The sequence below is a fragment of the Oncorhynchus mykiss genome, chromosome 14 (assembly GCF_057628025.1).
Source record: "Oncorhynchus mykiss isolate SJ-2025 chromosome 14, ASM5762802v1, whole genome shotgun sequence".
Classification (NCBI taxonomy): domain Eukaryota; kingdom Metazoa; phylum Chordata; class Actinopteri; order Salmoniformes; family Salmonidae; genus Oncorhynchus; species Oncorhynchus mykiss.
This window is the reverse complement of record NC_143035.1, coordinates 6,368,157-6,384,684: the sequence shown is the minus strand read 5'-3', so window position 1 is coordinate 6,384,684 and position 16,528 is coordinate 6,368,157.

Sequence of the window (16,528 nt, the reverse complement as noted above, 5' to 3'; positions counted from 1 at the left end):
AATCGGTCAATTTAATAGAAACTACTATCCTGAATATGTCAGTTTAGGTGTTATTGATGTGATATTAATGTTCTCAAATGTTTTTTTTGGTCAACGATGTGAGTCCAAATGACGTGAGCTGTTCATCAACAAGAAATGTGGTGTCCCTTTTCAAACTTTAAACTCAGTCAGTTGTTAAATAGTATGTCTTGTATCAAGTTTTCCTTATACAGAGTATCTTTGTAGACACTTCATCAAAGGCACAGTAAAGCTAAGGGACAAAATAAGGCAAGATTGATGCGGTGATATAATAGTATCATATTATGATAAACCCTAAAGTAAGTCTATATAATGAGGATAATGGTCATCAGATTACTGACCATGCATGTAACCCCTGCATTTTGAAGCGATCTAACCATTCTTCCTACATTACATGCTTTGCACAGATTTTTAAATGATGATACAATGTATCCATTCATAAATAAGGCTACATTAACATGTCACCCAACATGAAGTTGGTTGACAGTTGCTTAATGATTGATTATTCATATCTGGCTCAAGGGCCTTTTCTGTGCTTCAAGAAAACCTATATAGAGTTCTCATAGAGGTACACATACAGTTCAGGAAGAATTGTGTTAAATAATGAAAAACTGAATTCATCAATTTCACATTATCATGTGAAAAAAATGCAACAGGCCCTGTGAGTCTCTGGAGGATCTGGCAAGGTAGCGAATCATTGCATCAACGACTCAGCGTGACTATAATGAACATGTGTCTGTCTACCTTGCACAGTTAATTAAGCAATTATTAAGATGCTAGATACAAATGCTGGCAATCCAATGTTCTAGCATAAATGTATTGAGTCAAGTAGATCAGGGATGTCAAGGTGCAACCTAAGAATATGCTATGTGCAGTATAAATAAGTCGACAATTTAGAATTCACAAATATTAAATTATGAACATATAGTCAGTGAAATAGTTGCTCTACAAACAAGGAATGCATTTACTCAAATCCACTAACAGGTTTATTAGTCACAAAATAGCACTCAAACAAATACAGTGTACATGAATACATGATACTAAATAAGCAGAGTAAATGTCTAGCAAAAAAAAGACTTAGGTGTTTGCACGGGTCTTTACAATGATATCAAAGAGATAAAATCTGTCTTTACACACAAGTTCTCAGTTAAACCAAAAGTCCTCTGCTCGACTGTCTTTTTATCCATGGAAAAACTGAAACTCACCCCCAACCTAAATAAAACATTACTTTGCACTCTTCTAGAAAAAAAGGAAATCACACCCGAATTCATTCATATTCCGAAATATCTATGTAACGACTGGACACAGGAATAATCCCACCTGATAAGCAATCAACCCATCATACAATTTTGACCGATCTCTCTGAAAAGACATCAACCCAAACACATACACACAACACACACACACACACGCACACTGAGTTACACTTAGTTATATCTCTAGATCTATATACAGTATTAGCCTACTCTTACGTTCAGCTCTGTTGGTACAAATGACTACACTCAGATAACAGCTCGATTTTGCACATTCCAACCAGAAAGACAATGCAGAACATCAGAGTGCTACCATCACAAAAAAAAAATGACTAGGCTTTTAAGAACACATTAGTGGCCTTCGCAGGTGTCCCCCAGTCTGAAAACCCTCTAAAGCATCAGCTTAGAAATGAAAAAAAAGCATTCACCTACAGAGAGAACGAGACACCTTTGAAGAAAGGCAACGGACTGTTTGACGACCATTAGTACAGGAACTTTTTTCCCTGCTGGAGTTTAGAGGGGGAAACTGAGGACAGTGATATTTCTGAGGACATTGATGTTATCTTCATCCGACTGACAGGCATGATGTCTACAAAACAAGTGTATCTCCAGTGCTGCCAGGGAGCAGAGGACTGTTGACCCCTTACATCAAAGACAGCTGTCAATTAATAAGACGCAGCCTGCCTTTGTTCACGTTTAATTGGCCGCCATCGCGTCTGTCTCTCTTGCTAGCTGGTGAAGGGATGCACACAGAGAAAGCAGATAGGGTTATGTAAGGCCAGTGTTTGTCCCTGTTCCATGACTGTCTGATAGGTGGCCAGTACTGCAGTTTAATGTCTGGATGTTGGTGTGAATTAATGTTGGTGTGAATTAATGTTGGTGTGAATTATTGTTGGTGTGAATTAATGTTGGTGTGAATTAATGTTGGTGTGAATTATTGTTGGTGTGAATTAATGTTGGTGTGAATTAATGTTGGTGTGAATTAATGTTGGTGTGAATTAATGTTGGTGTGAATTAATGTTGGCGTGAATTATTTTTGTCTTGAAGCTAGAGAGTAACATTGGCATGTGCACCTCGCAATTAACTTAGAACACATACTGGTATTAGAACGTGTGGAACATTTTGGTTCTTTATGAAACTACAACGTTAACCAATTCCAGCAGTGGTAAGTACAACTTCGGCTTTGGCTTGAACATTGAATTCAGACATAATTGTTTGAATTCAGTGAAATATAAACTGTGTTTTTAGGGGTACGGACGGACCCATGACACTCCCTCCTCCCTGCATCCCAAATACCTCCGGAAGGAGGACAGGTCGTCGTTCCTTTGGTCCGCTCTGGACCTCAAAAGCAGCAGCGAGGGGCACCAGAAGGATGACACTCCCTCTCCTACCTCCTCCCCCAAACCCAGGGAGGGGAAGATACAGGTACAGAATTTTATGATACATTTTCACCCTGCATGCGATGATACCATATTTAGGTCCTACAAGAGAACATCTAGTACTCTCAGACAAGGGAACATGTAGTAGGTTGAATGTGGGGGAGAGCCTTCTGATGTCCTTCAAGGTTCCTTATCTGGTGAAAATGAAATAATTTCTTAACGTCAAATTTTGGTTTGTTCTACAGGAAGAAACATTGTAATAGTGTGTTCTTTCAATCTTTTTTTCTTTCTTTTTCGTTCGTTCTCTGACTCTGTAGTGTTACTCTCTGCTTGTTTTGATCAGCCACCACTAATAGGACCGGACATAGAGCTTATTCCTAGCAGAATGAGAGAACTCTTCATCAACTTCTCCAAGAACCCTTTCCTCCTCCTCCTCCTCCTCGTCTGTTCTTTAGACACACTGAGTTCAGTGTTCCAGCTGGCTGGCGGTGAGTAGATTACACTCAGCTGTCCCTCCAGGGGTTTATTAATGAGTTATTCATTAGGTAATGACTGATTCTCTGTCCCACCATAACTAGTGGATGGGTTACACTGTCTGTCCTCTCTGGACGTGTCTAGTCAGATAAACTGACTCGTCCATTTTTGATAACTATGAGGAGGAAACCAGTTGAAACCTGTTGACTACAGTATATGACTATGACTAATGCTGTTGTATAATACTACACATAATATAAACATAGTATAAACTAGACTAACTAAACTGATATATACTATTAGAACAACGAGACCTTGGGACTATAAGGTTCTATCTGAAATTTGTCAAAAGTAAGTTAGTTACATATAATTGGTCTTCATATGATTCTTCATATGTCTGCGAAGTTAGATTTTTTTAAAGTACATTTTAAGTGATTTTTTTTGTAATGCTCAATCGGCATAAACCAGGGTTTCCCCAACTCGGTCCTAGGGACTCCAAGGGGTGTACATTTCGTTTTTTGCCCTAGCACTACACAGCTGATTAAACTAATAAATTCATTATCAAGCTTTGATCATTTCAGTCAGTTGTGTAGTGTTTGGGTAAAAACCGAAACGTACACCCATTAGGATCCCGAGGACCGAATTTGGGAAAAGCTGGCATAAACCCATTTTAATCTGCAATCCAATCACAAGCCTGAACAAATACATATGGACCAATCAGAACACATCTTTGCCCTTTCCTTCCAAATATGGTCTTGGCTAGTCTAGCCAGCAATAATGACACACAGGAAAAAAAACAACACTGTCAGAAATCTCAAACTAAATGATGTTGTCACATCATTCTTCAGTGGTAACAGTTTGTCTGATGTGTTTTGACTATCTACGAACATTCCAATAAAAAATAAATACAAACTACAGTTTACAATATCAAAAACTACAATTTCAATACCACAATAAATGTATACATTTAATCAAAACAAATTCAATTTTCATTCATAGTTCATTTGGAATCTTGTGTCGTAGATATTTTTAAGCAAAAAAGGAATGGTGAAGTGATCTACTGAGAACCAGTATTGAAAAAGCTAAGGTTTTCTTAAAAATGTATAATTCAGAAGTGTCAGAACCTTATGGTTGAACCCAGATTGACATTTCAGAACCATAAGGTTCAACTGTATCTGTGATGGCACCCCCTATAAAAAAAACAGATATACAAATGTCTCAGGATTTTAATACTCTGCAATTTAGGTACCTTTTACTACAAAACAGTTCTGAGATCTGGGATGTGAAAATTTGATGCTCAATATCTCATAACTATGCTTTGCACAGATAGAACCTGATATTCCCAAGGTAATGACAAACTGATTCACAACTTTTTGGATAGGGTACTGTAAGTCAAATGCTGTAAGTACTCTGAACTAGGTGGAAACTCTGTCTATTGACCATGGGGTAATATGTCCTGTATGTGTGTTACTGAAGGTAAGATAGCGGGGGGCATCTTCAAGGACAATGTGGTGCTGCCTAACCCATTAGCCGGGCTGGTGGTGCAGATACTGGTCACAGTACCAGTCCAGAGCTCCTCCACATCCACCTCCATCATTATGTGTGTGAGTGGTTCTGTCTATCGTTGTCTTATTTATTTTACCAGGTAAGTTGACTGAGAACACATTCTCATTTACAGCAACGGCCTGGGGAATAGTTACAGGGGAGAGGAGGGGGGATGAATGAGCCAATTGCAAGCCACACCAATCTAGTTAGGGTACTGACCTCTGTCAACACCATCACTGTCTCAACACTGTCGCCTCCTCACTGTCATCGCTGTCATCATTGTCACCCCCAGACCATCTGTCTAACCACATCACAGTCTCAACAATTGAAAGGAAACACTTTGAAGTTTGTGGAAATGTGAATCAAATGTAGGAGAATATAACAACAGGAAGGTCCCACTTCTAGCCATCACTCTGGTTGTAATTCCGATGGTGTCCACAAGATGGCAGCAGTGTATGTACAAAGCATCAGACGGATAACTTGAAGTATGAGCGAAGTATGGGCTCCCTGGCCCTGCTCAGCTCCTGCTTGGTGCTCCTGTTCAAGCTGATCAAGTTCAAGAGGCAAATGTCATCTAGAAGGTCATCAACACAGGTGAGTGCCCGATGGAGATAGATTGCAAAATGTTGAAACTAAATATGAACGCCATGCAAATTGGCCTACGGGCTACCTGACCATGTTCGTGGGAGCAGGGATGACCTTCATTGTCCAGAGCAGCTCTCTTCCCCTCTGCCCTCACACCACTTACTGCATAGGTGAGGGACCTCTGGCTAGGAAACACATCCACCTAGTCCATTCCATGCACGAGTAACAATAAATATGGGCTAAAATACCACGATTTTCAAAGATTTTCTGTAATGATTGATTACCAATATCATAGACAGAATAATAATGAATAGAGAGGGGTGTTTATGAAATATTGCATCTATTCACAGAAATAACATTGATGTACTGTATACCTAAAATATATACAAACACAATCAATTAACTCATGCAGAGTCATACATTATAATTTTATCTCATTGCACACATGCTGGTCCAGACTAAAACCCCTGTGGTTTGTGAGATAGCATGGCTATAAAGAAAGACAGCAGGCAAACACTTGCAAGTACAATCAGATAAACACTGACCCACTTGGCATCTGGGGTGGCAGGTGGCATAGTGGTTAGATCCTTGGACTAGTAACCGGAAGGTTGCAAGATCATAATCCCCGAGCTGACAAGGTAAACATCTGTTATTCTACCTCTGAACAAGGCAGTTACCCCACCGTTCTTAGGATGTCATTGAAAATAAGAATTTGTTCTTAACTGACTTGCCTAGTAAAATCCAGATCACATAGTTTGATAAAGTCAGAGTTAACCTTTGTATCTTCATTTGAAATATGGTTTTGAATATTTACATGTAACTGAGTCAGGTTTGTTGACCTCCTTGCTCACACACGCTTTTTCAGTTCTGCCCACAACTGTTCTATTGGATTGAGGTCAGGACTTTGTGATGGCCACTCCAAAATCTTGACTTTGTTGTCCTTAAGCCATTTTGCCAGAACTTTGGAAGTATGCTTGGGGTCATTGTCCATTTGGAAGACCCATTTGTGACCAAGCTTTAACTTCCTGACTGATGTCTTGAGATGTTGCTTCAATATATCCACATAATTGTCCTCCTCATGACGCCATCTATTTTATGAAGTGCACCAGTCCCTTCTGCAGCAAAGCAACCCCACAACATGATGCTGCCACCCCCATGCTTCACGGCTGGGATGGTGTTCTTTGGCTTGCAAGCCTTCCCCTTTTTCCACCAAACATAATGATGGTCATTATGGCCAGACAATTCTATTTTTGTTTCATCAGACCAGATGATATTTCCCCAAAAAAGTACAATCTTTGTCCCCATGTGCAGTTGCAAAGCAAAGTCTGGCTTTTTTATGGGGGTTTTAGAGCAGTGGCTTCTTCATTGCTGAGCGGCCTTTAAGGCTATGTCGATATAGGATTAGTTTAACTGTGGATATAGATACTTTTGTACCTGTTTCCTCCAGCATCTTCAAAAGGTCCTTTGCTGTTGTTCTTGGATTGATTTGCACTTTTCGCACCAAAGTACATTCATCTCTAGGAGACAGAATGAGTATCCTTCCTGAGCGGTATGATGGCTGCGTGGACCCATGGTGTTTATACTTGTGTACTATTGTTTGTACAGATGAACATGGTACCTTCAGGCATTTAGAAATTTCTCCCAAGGATGAACCAGACTTGCAGAGGTCTACAGTTTTTTTCTTGGATCTTGGCTGATTTTCTGCCAGTCCTCTTCGGTCCAGCAACGGGGGGTTTGTGCCAATAGGCAACGTTGTTGCCAGTGATGTCTGATGAGGACCTGTCTTACAACAGGCCTACAAGCCCTCAGTCCAGGCTCTCTCAGCCTATTGCGGACAGTCTGAGCACTGATGGAGTGATTGTGCGTTGCTGGTGTAACTCGGGCAGTTGTTGCCATCCTGCACCTGTCCAGCAGGTGTGATGTTCAGATGTACCGATCCTTTGCAGGTGTTGTTACATGTGGTCTGCCACTGCTAGGACGATCAGCTGTCCGTCCTGTCTCCAGGTAGCACTGTCTTAGGCGTCTCACAGTATGGACATTGCAATTAATCTGCAGTCCTCATGCCTCCTTGCAGCATGCCTAAGGCACATTCACGCAGATGAGCAGGGACCCTGGGCATCTTTCTTTTGGTGTTTTTCAGAGTCATTAGAAAGGCCTCTTTAGTGTCCTAAGTTTTCATAACTGTGACCTTAATTGCCTACCATCTGTAAACTGTTAGTGTCTTGCCTCCTTGCAGTATGCCTAAGGCACATTCACGCAGATGAGCAGGGACCCTGGGCATCTTTCTTTTGGTGTTTTTCAGAGTCATTAGAAAGGCCTCTTTAGTGTCCTAAGTTTTCATAACTGTGACCTTAATTGCCTACCATCTGTAAACTGTTAGTGTCTTAACGACCGTTCCACAGGTACATGTTCATTAGTTGTTTATGGTTCATTGAACAAGCATGGGAAACTTTGTTTAAACCCTTTACAATGACGATCTGTGAAGTTATTTGGATTTTTACTGTTATCTTTGAAAGACAGGGTCCTGAAAAAGGGACTTTTCTTTTTTGCTGAGTTTATATTTTAATTGCAGCCATTTTGATCTCAATATCAAATAATTTCTGGGTAACAACTTTATACCTTACTGTGATTGTTTTCAACTAAAATGGTAAAAAATAAACAAAAATAGCTTCTTATGGATGCCGTTCCACGAAATTAATGCCTTTTGGTATTTTAAGTAGAAATTGTACACCAATTTTGACTTTTAAAAGCCTGTTATATTAAATGAAGCGCCATGTAATATGGACCACATAAAGAATTCAATAAATCTGTGCAAATGTGCAAAAATTCTGCATTTTGACATGTCCCTACGACAGCTCTGTGTCATTTCTAAGAAGATGATCATATCAAATAAAATCTAATAAAATTGTATTTGTCACATGCACATGCTAACTTACAGTAGCAGCTCTTAATCAACAATGTAGTTCAAGAAATAGATTTAAATAAACTAAAGTAAAAAAATAAAATAATAACCTTTGAGTAGCAGTACTGTAAAAACAAAGGGGGAGGGGGGTTATGTAAATAGTCTGGTGGCCCTTTGATTAATTGTTTAGTAGCCTTATGGCTTGGGGTAGAAGCTGGAGCCTTTTGGACTTAGACTTGGCGCTCCGTTACCGCTTGACGTGCGGTCTATGACTTGGGTGACTGGAGTCTTTGAAAATGTTTTGGGCCTTCCTCTGACACCGCCTACCTAGTATATAGGTCCAGGATGACAGGAAGCTTGGTCCCAGTGATGTACTGGGCTGTATGCACTACCCCCTGTAGCGCCTTACCGTCAGATGCCGAGCAGTTTCCATACAAGGCGGTGATGCAACCGTTCAGGATGCTGTCGATGGTGCAGCTCTAGAACATTTCTAGGGACCCATGCAAAATCTTTTCAGTCTCCTGAGGGGGAAAGGCATTGTCGTGCCCCCTTCACGACTTTGTTGGTGTGTTTGGACATTGATCGTTTTTGCCGATGTGGACACCAAGGAACTTGAAGACATCAAAACTATGAGATAACAGATGGAATCGTATAGAAACCAAAAAAGTGTCAAATATATATTTTGATTTGTTGATATTTGAGATTCTTCAAAGTAGCCACCCTTTGCCATGATGACAGCTTTAATGATGGCAAATAATATTGCTAAACAATATATTGATAGAGAAAAATACAGTGGTATAATATTTATGAAGGATATTGTGAACAAGAACGGTAAAATTGTCACAAGCAACTAACAGTGTATGGAGGTGTATGCTCAATACAAAATGATAACCAACTCATCGCGGTTCTGCCACAAAATTGGAAGAGACAATTATCTAAAGAAGAAATGTAAGAATTAGTCTGACATCCATTAAAAATCCTAAATGGCTTAAAAATTATTAGTATAAATTGACAAATGTATCCGTTTCACTTAATGTAAAAAGGTTTGACAGCAATACCGTATAAAATTCAAGTCAGTTGGGAGCAGGTTGTTGATTTCTCAAAACCTTGGCATTCGGTCTGTGAACTGACATATACAGCACTTGACACATCAATCCTTTCGTTTCAATTGAAGCTATTATACAAGATACTTGCTATAAAAGGAATGTTCAATATATGTGGCATTGAACAGTCAGACTGCCACGAGGAAACAGAGTCAATAGAACATATTTTCTGGTACTTCATTGGTGGGTCGCTTTTGGAGTCAGGTCCAGGCATGGTTATTAATGTCATACTATTTGATAGGGGATCTGAAAAACCATGATCAGTCAATGGAAAATATCATTATAACCTTGAGTAACGCATTTGTTTTAGGACAATATCGGTAGGTTCAGGAACCTCTTAAGAACTCATAGTAAAATGGAGGGATGAATTGCAAATGGAAATAGCAAAATGGCATTATACTGGGAAAGATGGGTTCATCTGTGGACATCGGAGTTAAGATCAGACTGAAGGGTGGATTGGCCCATGTGGGTGAATGAAATTACGAATATTGTAATGAATACTCAGGGAGAAAAAGATGTGCAGAGCACAGCGGGTGTTTATTTCGCCTTCTCAGAAGGCAGGAATCATGGTCACAGGTAGGCAAACAGGCAGGTGAATCAAAACTAGAACTGAAGGCTATAACTGGTTCTCACAAACAAGCTAGGAAAAGGCTTAAAAGAGTCAAAAACGAACAATACCTCACAAAGACAGAAACAGAATGAACTGAACTAAATAAGGAGCTGATGAGTCCAGGTGAGAAACTAACACAGGTGAAATCAATGAACAAAAATGAAAGACAGAGCTACGTTCAAGAACACAAAGAAAGAGGGCTACGTTCAAGAACACTAAAAAAATTTATACAGAATCTTACAAATGTATGTATAATTATTTAACTACAGGTACAGTGAATGTGAGAGAAATAGCTGTAAGTAGCAGTAGAAGTATAGCTGTCTGTTAGTTTAGTCCAATTAGGGTAGGGATGGTAGGGTAGGGGGAAAAGTAGAGAGAAAATAAAAAATAAAACAAAAAAACAAGTGGGAATATAAATGATGCAAACAATCAAATTGATAGAACCTACAATCTATTTGCAATATTAAAGCTGATCTTCACAAGCACTTACAATTGGGAAGGCCACAATTTGGGTAGCACGCGCATCACACATAGAACAGCTTGTTGTGAAGTGGCCATATGTTACGACTCCTACAGAAGGTGGCTCCCCTTCCCATTCGGGTGGCGCTCGGCGGTCGTCATCACAGGGCTACTAGCTGCCACTGATTCTTTCCTCCCCCTCCTTGTCTGTTTATTGGTTACTCCTGTTTTGTATTTGCTGATTAGTTGGGCTTTATTAGCCAGCCGGCCCGCCTGCTCTTTGTGCGGGATTGTTTTGTGTAACCTGTGTGCACGTCTTTTGCTGGACAGTTTAAGTCCCTGTGTTTGGGGTTTTTGTTTTGTTGTACGCCCTGTGGTTGGCTTATGTTTGCCGTTTTGTGCATTAAATTAGCACTACCCTGAACTCTCTGCATCCGGCGCCTGACTTCTCACCCACTACACCCAGGACATTACAGAATCCCGCACCTTTTAAATGGAGTCAGCAGGAGCAACGGCCAAACCTCTCCCGTCGATGGAGGAACGTGTTCTCCACCATACCACCGCCCTCCATTGGATCGGATCCGCCATGGACCAAATGATGGAGAGAATGGACCGATGGGAGAGGAGTGGTTTCCTCTCTCCACCTTCGGCTCCCGCAGCTCAAGACCCCCTTTCTCCTCTCTCCCCATCCCCCTGCTCCAGCGCTCTCCGTCTTGCGCTCCCGAGGGATTATGATAACTACTGTAAGTCAGTAGCACATCATTTCGCTAAACACCTGCTAAACTTCAAGGTATAACATTGAATGGTCAATTATCATGGTCAAGTCATATTGACAAAGTTGCTGTGAAAATGGGGAGGGGTATGTTTCTTATAAAAAGATGTTCTGCGCTTTTGACACAAATCAACTATGCTAGTTGTTCAGGCTCTGGTCTTCTTGATTACTGTTCGGTAATATGGCCAAGTGCAGCGAAGAAAGACCTAACAAAGCTGCAGCTGGCTCAAAACAGAGCAGCACGCCTTGCCCTTAACTGCACATACAGAACAAACATCAACAACATGCATGCCAGTCTTTCCTGGTTGAGGGCTGACGAGAGATTTAATAACTGTTACTCATCTAGGTTTTATAAGTATTACTGTAATGAAAAAACTCTAAAACATTAAACTCAGACACCCATACCCCACAATATATGCCACCAGGGGTCTCTTCACAGTCCCCAAGTCCAAAACAAATTCATGGCAACAGACAATATTATACAGAGCCATGATCACATGAAACTCCATTTCATCTCCATTTACTCAAGCAACCAGCAAAATTAAATTAAAAAAAGATTAAACAACATGGAACACAGGGGACTGTCGTGGGGACAAAAACATGTGCACACACACACACTCCAACACACACATTTGTTTAAGTTGTAATGTTTGTACTATTATATATATATATACTGTATATATTTTTGTATTGTTTCTATATATTTGTATTTTACATTTGTCTGACTGTCCTCGTCTATCAGTGTTTTGTAACTTGTCTTGTTTTGTGTTTTTTGTGGACCCCAGGAAGAATAGCTGCTGCCTCTACAAAAGCTAACGCGGATCCAAATAAACTGAACGTGGATCCTCCCCTCCCCTCAGTATCCCTCCACCCTGATACCCTGTCAGTCATTCCATCAGTAGCCCTCTGCCCTGAAAGTCAGTTACTTTCCACCTTGTCAGTGACTAGCCCTCCACCCTCCACCTTGTCAGTCAGGCTGGGATGGTATCAGCTCATATGAGCTGATATGATCTGATTACTGATGATCAGGGCATGGAGAAGGATATGACTGCTCGATCGATTTTCCAGCAGCATACCACCCGCATCCCACTGCTGGCTTGCCTCTAAAGCTAAGCAGGGTTGGTCCTGATCATTTCCTAGATGAGAGACCAGATGCTGCTGGAAGTGGTGTTGGAGGGCCAGTAGGAGGCACTCTTTCCTCTTGTCTAACAAAAATATCTCAACGCCCAGGGCACTGATTGGAGAAATTGCCTTGTGTAGCGTGCCGCCTTTCGGATCTGATGTTACACGGGTGTGTTGACTGTCTGTGCTCACTAAAGCTCCCATGGTACTTATCGTAAGAGTAGGGGTGTTAACCCCAGTGTCCTGACTAAATTCCCAATCTGGCCCTCATACCATAATGGCCACCTTATCTGTTAAGGTGCGTGAATGAGGACCCAAAAGCGAATTAACAAAACAGAGTTACTTTAATGACGAAACACACGTAGGCTCAGATGGACAGGCAGATTCCGACAGGACAGGACAAGGTTAGATGAACAGGCAGATTCCGACAGGACAGGACAAGGTTGCAGCAAACACGACGATAGTCTGGTTCAGGCATGAGTAACACAAACGAGAATCCGACAAAGACAGGAACAAAAACAGAGAGAGATATAGAGGACTAATCAGAGGGAAAAAGGGAACAGGTGGGAAAAGGGGTGACGAGGTAGTTAGGAGGAGACAAGGAACAGCTGGGGGAAAGAGGGGGAGAAAAGGTAACCTAATAACGACCAGCAGAGGGAGACAGGGTGAAGGGAAAGGACAGAAACAAGACACAACATGACAATACATGACAGTACCCCCCCACTCACCGAGCGCCTCCTGGCGCACTCGAGGAGGAAACCTGGCGGCAACGGAGGAAATCATCGATCAGCGCACGGTCCAGCACGTCCCGAGAGGGAACCCAACTCCTCTCCTCAGGACCGTACCCCTCCCAATCTACTAGGTACTGATGACCACGGCCCCGAGGACGCATGTCCAAAATCCTACGGACCCTGTAGATGGGTGCGCCCTCGACAAGGATGGGGGGGGGGGGGGGAGACGAGCGGGGGCGCGAAGAACGGGCTTGACACAGGAGACATGGAAGACCGGGTGGACGCGACGAAGATATCGCGGAAGAAGAAGTCGAACTGCGACAGGATTGATGATCTGGGAAATACGGAACGGACCAATGAACCGCGGGGTCAACTTGCGAGAAGCGGTCTTAAGGGGAAGGTTCTGAGTGGAGAGCCAAACTCTCTGACCGCGACAATATCTAGGACTCTTAGTTCTACGCTTATTAGCAGCCCTCACAGTCTGCGCCCTATAACGGCAAAGTGCAGACCTGACCCTCTTCCAGGTGCGCTCGCAACGTTGGACAAAAGCCTGAGCGGAGGGAACGCTGGACTCGGCGAACTGAGATGAGAACAGCGGAGGCTGGTACCCGAGGCTACTCTGAAAAGGAGATAGCCCGGTCGCAGACGAAGGAAGCGAGTTGTGGGCGTATTCTGCCCAGGGGAGCTGTTCTGACCAAGACGCAGGGTTGCGAAAAGAAAGACTGCGTAAGATGCGACCAATAGTCTGATTGGCCCGTTCTGCTTGACCGTTAGACTGGGGGTGAAAGCCGGAAGAGAGACTGACGGAAGCCCCAATCAAACGGCAAAACTCCCTCCAAAATTGAGACGTGAATTGCGGACCTCTGTCCGAAACGACGTCTGACGGAAGGCCCTGAATTCTGAAAACATTCTCGATGATGATTTGTGCCGTCTCTTTAGCAGAAGGAAGCTTAGCAAGGGGAATAAAATGAGCCGCCTTAGAGAACCTGTCGACAACCGTAAGAATAACAGTCTTCCCCGCTGACGAAGGCAGTCCGGTGACAAAATCTAAGGCGATGTGAGACCACGGTCGAGAGGGAATGGGAAGCGGCCTGAGACGGCCGGCAGGAGGGGAGTTACCGGACTTAGTCTGCGCGCAGACCGAACAAGCAGCCACGAAGCGACGCGTGTCATGCTCCCGGGTGGGCCACCAAAAACGCTGGCGAATGGAAGCAAGCGTACCCCGAACGCCAGGGTGGCCGGCTAACTTGGCAGAGTGAGCCCACTGAAGAACGGCCAGACGAGTAGGAACGGGAACGAAAAGAAGGTTCCTGGGACAAGCGCGCGGCGACGGAGTTTGAGTGAGTGCTTGCTTTACCTGCCTCTCAATTCCCCAGACAGTCAACCCGACAACACGCCCCTCAGGGAGAATCCCCTCGGGGTCAGTGGAGGCTACTGAAGAACTGAAGAGACGAGATAAAGCATCAGGCTTGGTGTTCTTAGAGCCCGGACGATAAGAAATCACGAACTCGAAACGAGCGAAAAACAGCGCCCAGCGCGCCTGACGCGCATTAAGTCGTTTGGCAGAACGGATGTACTCAAGGTTCCTATGGTCAGTCCAAACGACAAAAGGAACGGTCGCCCCCTCCAACCACTGTCGCCATTCGCCTAGGGCTAAGCGGATGGCGAGCAGTTCGCGGTTTCCCACATCATAGTTACGTTCCGACGGCGACAGGCGATGAGAAAAATACGCGCAAGGGTGGACCTTGTCGTCAGAGAGGGAGCGCTGAGAAAGAATGGCTCCCACGCCCACCTCTGACGCGTCAACCTCGACCACGAACTGTCTAGAGACGTCAGGTGTAACAAGGATAGGAGCGGATGTAAAACGATTCTTGAGGAGATCAAAAGCTCCCTGGGCGGAAACGGACCACTTAAAGCACGTCTTGACAGAAGTAAGGGCTGTGAGAGGAGCTGCCACCTGACCGAAATTACAGATGAAACGACGATAGAAGTTCGCGAAGCCGAGAAAGCGCTGCAGCTCGAAGCGTGACTTAGGGACGGGCCAATCAATGACAGCCTGGACCTTAGCGGGATCCATCTTAATGCCTTCAGCGGAAATAACAGAACCGAGAAATGTGACGGAGGAGGCATGAAAAGTGCACTTCTCAGCCTTCACAAAAAGACAATTCTCTAAAAGGCGCTGGAGGACACGTCGAACGTGCTGAACATGAATCTGGAGTGACGGTGAAAAAATCAGGATATCGTCAAGGTAAACGAAAACAAAGATGTTCAGCATGTCTCTCAGGACATCATTGACTAATGCCTGAAAGACAGCTGGAGCGTTAGCGAGGCCGAAAGGAAGAACCCGGTATTCAAAGTGCCCTAACGGAGTGTTAAACGCCGTCTTCCACTCGTCCCCCTCCCTGATGCGCACGAGATGGTAAGCGTTACGAAGGTCCAACTTAGTGAAAAACCTGGCTCCCTGCAGGATCTCGAAGGCTGAAGACATAAGAGGAAGCGGATAACGATTCTTCACTGTTATGTCATTCAGCCCTCGATAATCTATGCAGGGGCGCAGGGACCCGTCCTTCTTCTTAACAAAAAAAAACCCCGCTCCGGCGGGAGAGGAGGAGGGGACTATGGTACCGGCGGCAAGAGCTACAGACAAATAATCTTCGAGAGCCTTACGTTCGGGAGCCGACAGAGAGTATAGTCTACCCCGGGGGGGAGTGGTTCCCGGAAGGAGATCAATACTACAATCATACGACCGGTGTGGAGGAAGAGAGGTGGCCCTGGACCGACTGAACACCGTGCGCAGATCGTGATATTCCTCCGGCACCCCTGTCAAATCACCAGGCTCCTCCTGTGAAGAAGAGACAGAGGAAACAGGAGGGATAGCAGACATTAAACATTTCACATGACAAGAGACGTTCCAGGAGAGGATAGAATTACTAGACCAATTAATAGAAGGATTATGACAAACTAGCCAGGGATGGCCCAAAACAACAGGTGTAAAAGGTGAACGAAAAATTAAAAAAGAAATGGTTTCGCTATGATTACCAGAGACAGTGAGGGTTAAAGGTAGCGTCTCACGCTGAATCCTGGGGAGAGGACTACCATCCAAGGCGAACAAGGCCGTGGGCTCCCTTAACTGTCTGAGAGGAATGTCATGTTCCCGAGCCCAGGTCTCGTCCATAAAACAGCCCTCCGCCCCAGAGTCTATTAAGGCACTGCAGGAAGCTGACGAACCGGTCCAGCGTAGATGGACCGACAAGGTAGTGCAGGATCTTGAAGGAGAGACAGGAGTAGTAGCGCTCACCAGTAGCCCTCCGCTTACTGATGAGCTCTGGCTTTTACTGGACATGAAGTGACAAAATGACCAGCAGAACCGCAATAGAGACAGAGGCGGTTGGTGATTCTCCGTTCCCTCTCCTTAGTCGAGATGCGGATACCTCCCAGCTGCATAGGCTCAGCACCCGAGCCGGCAGAGGAAGATGGTAGTGATGCGGAGAGGGGGGCAACGGAGAACGCGAGCTCCTTTCCACGAGCTCGGTGACGAAGATCAACCCGTCGCTCAATGCGAATAGCGAGTTCAA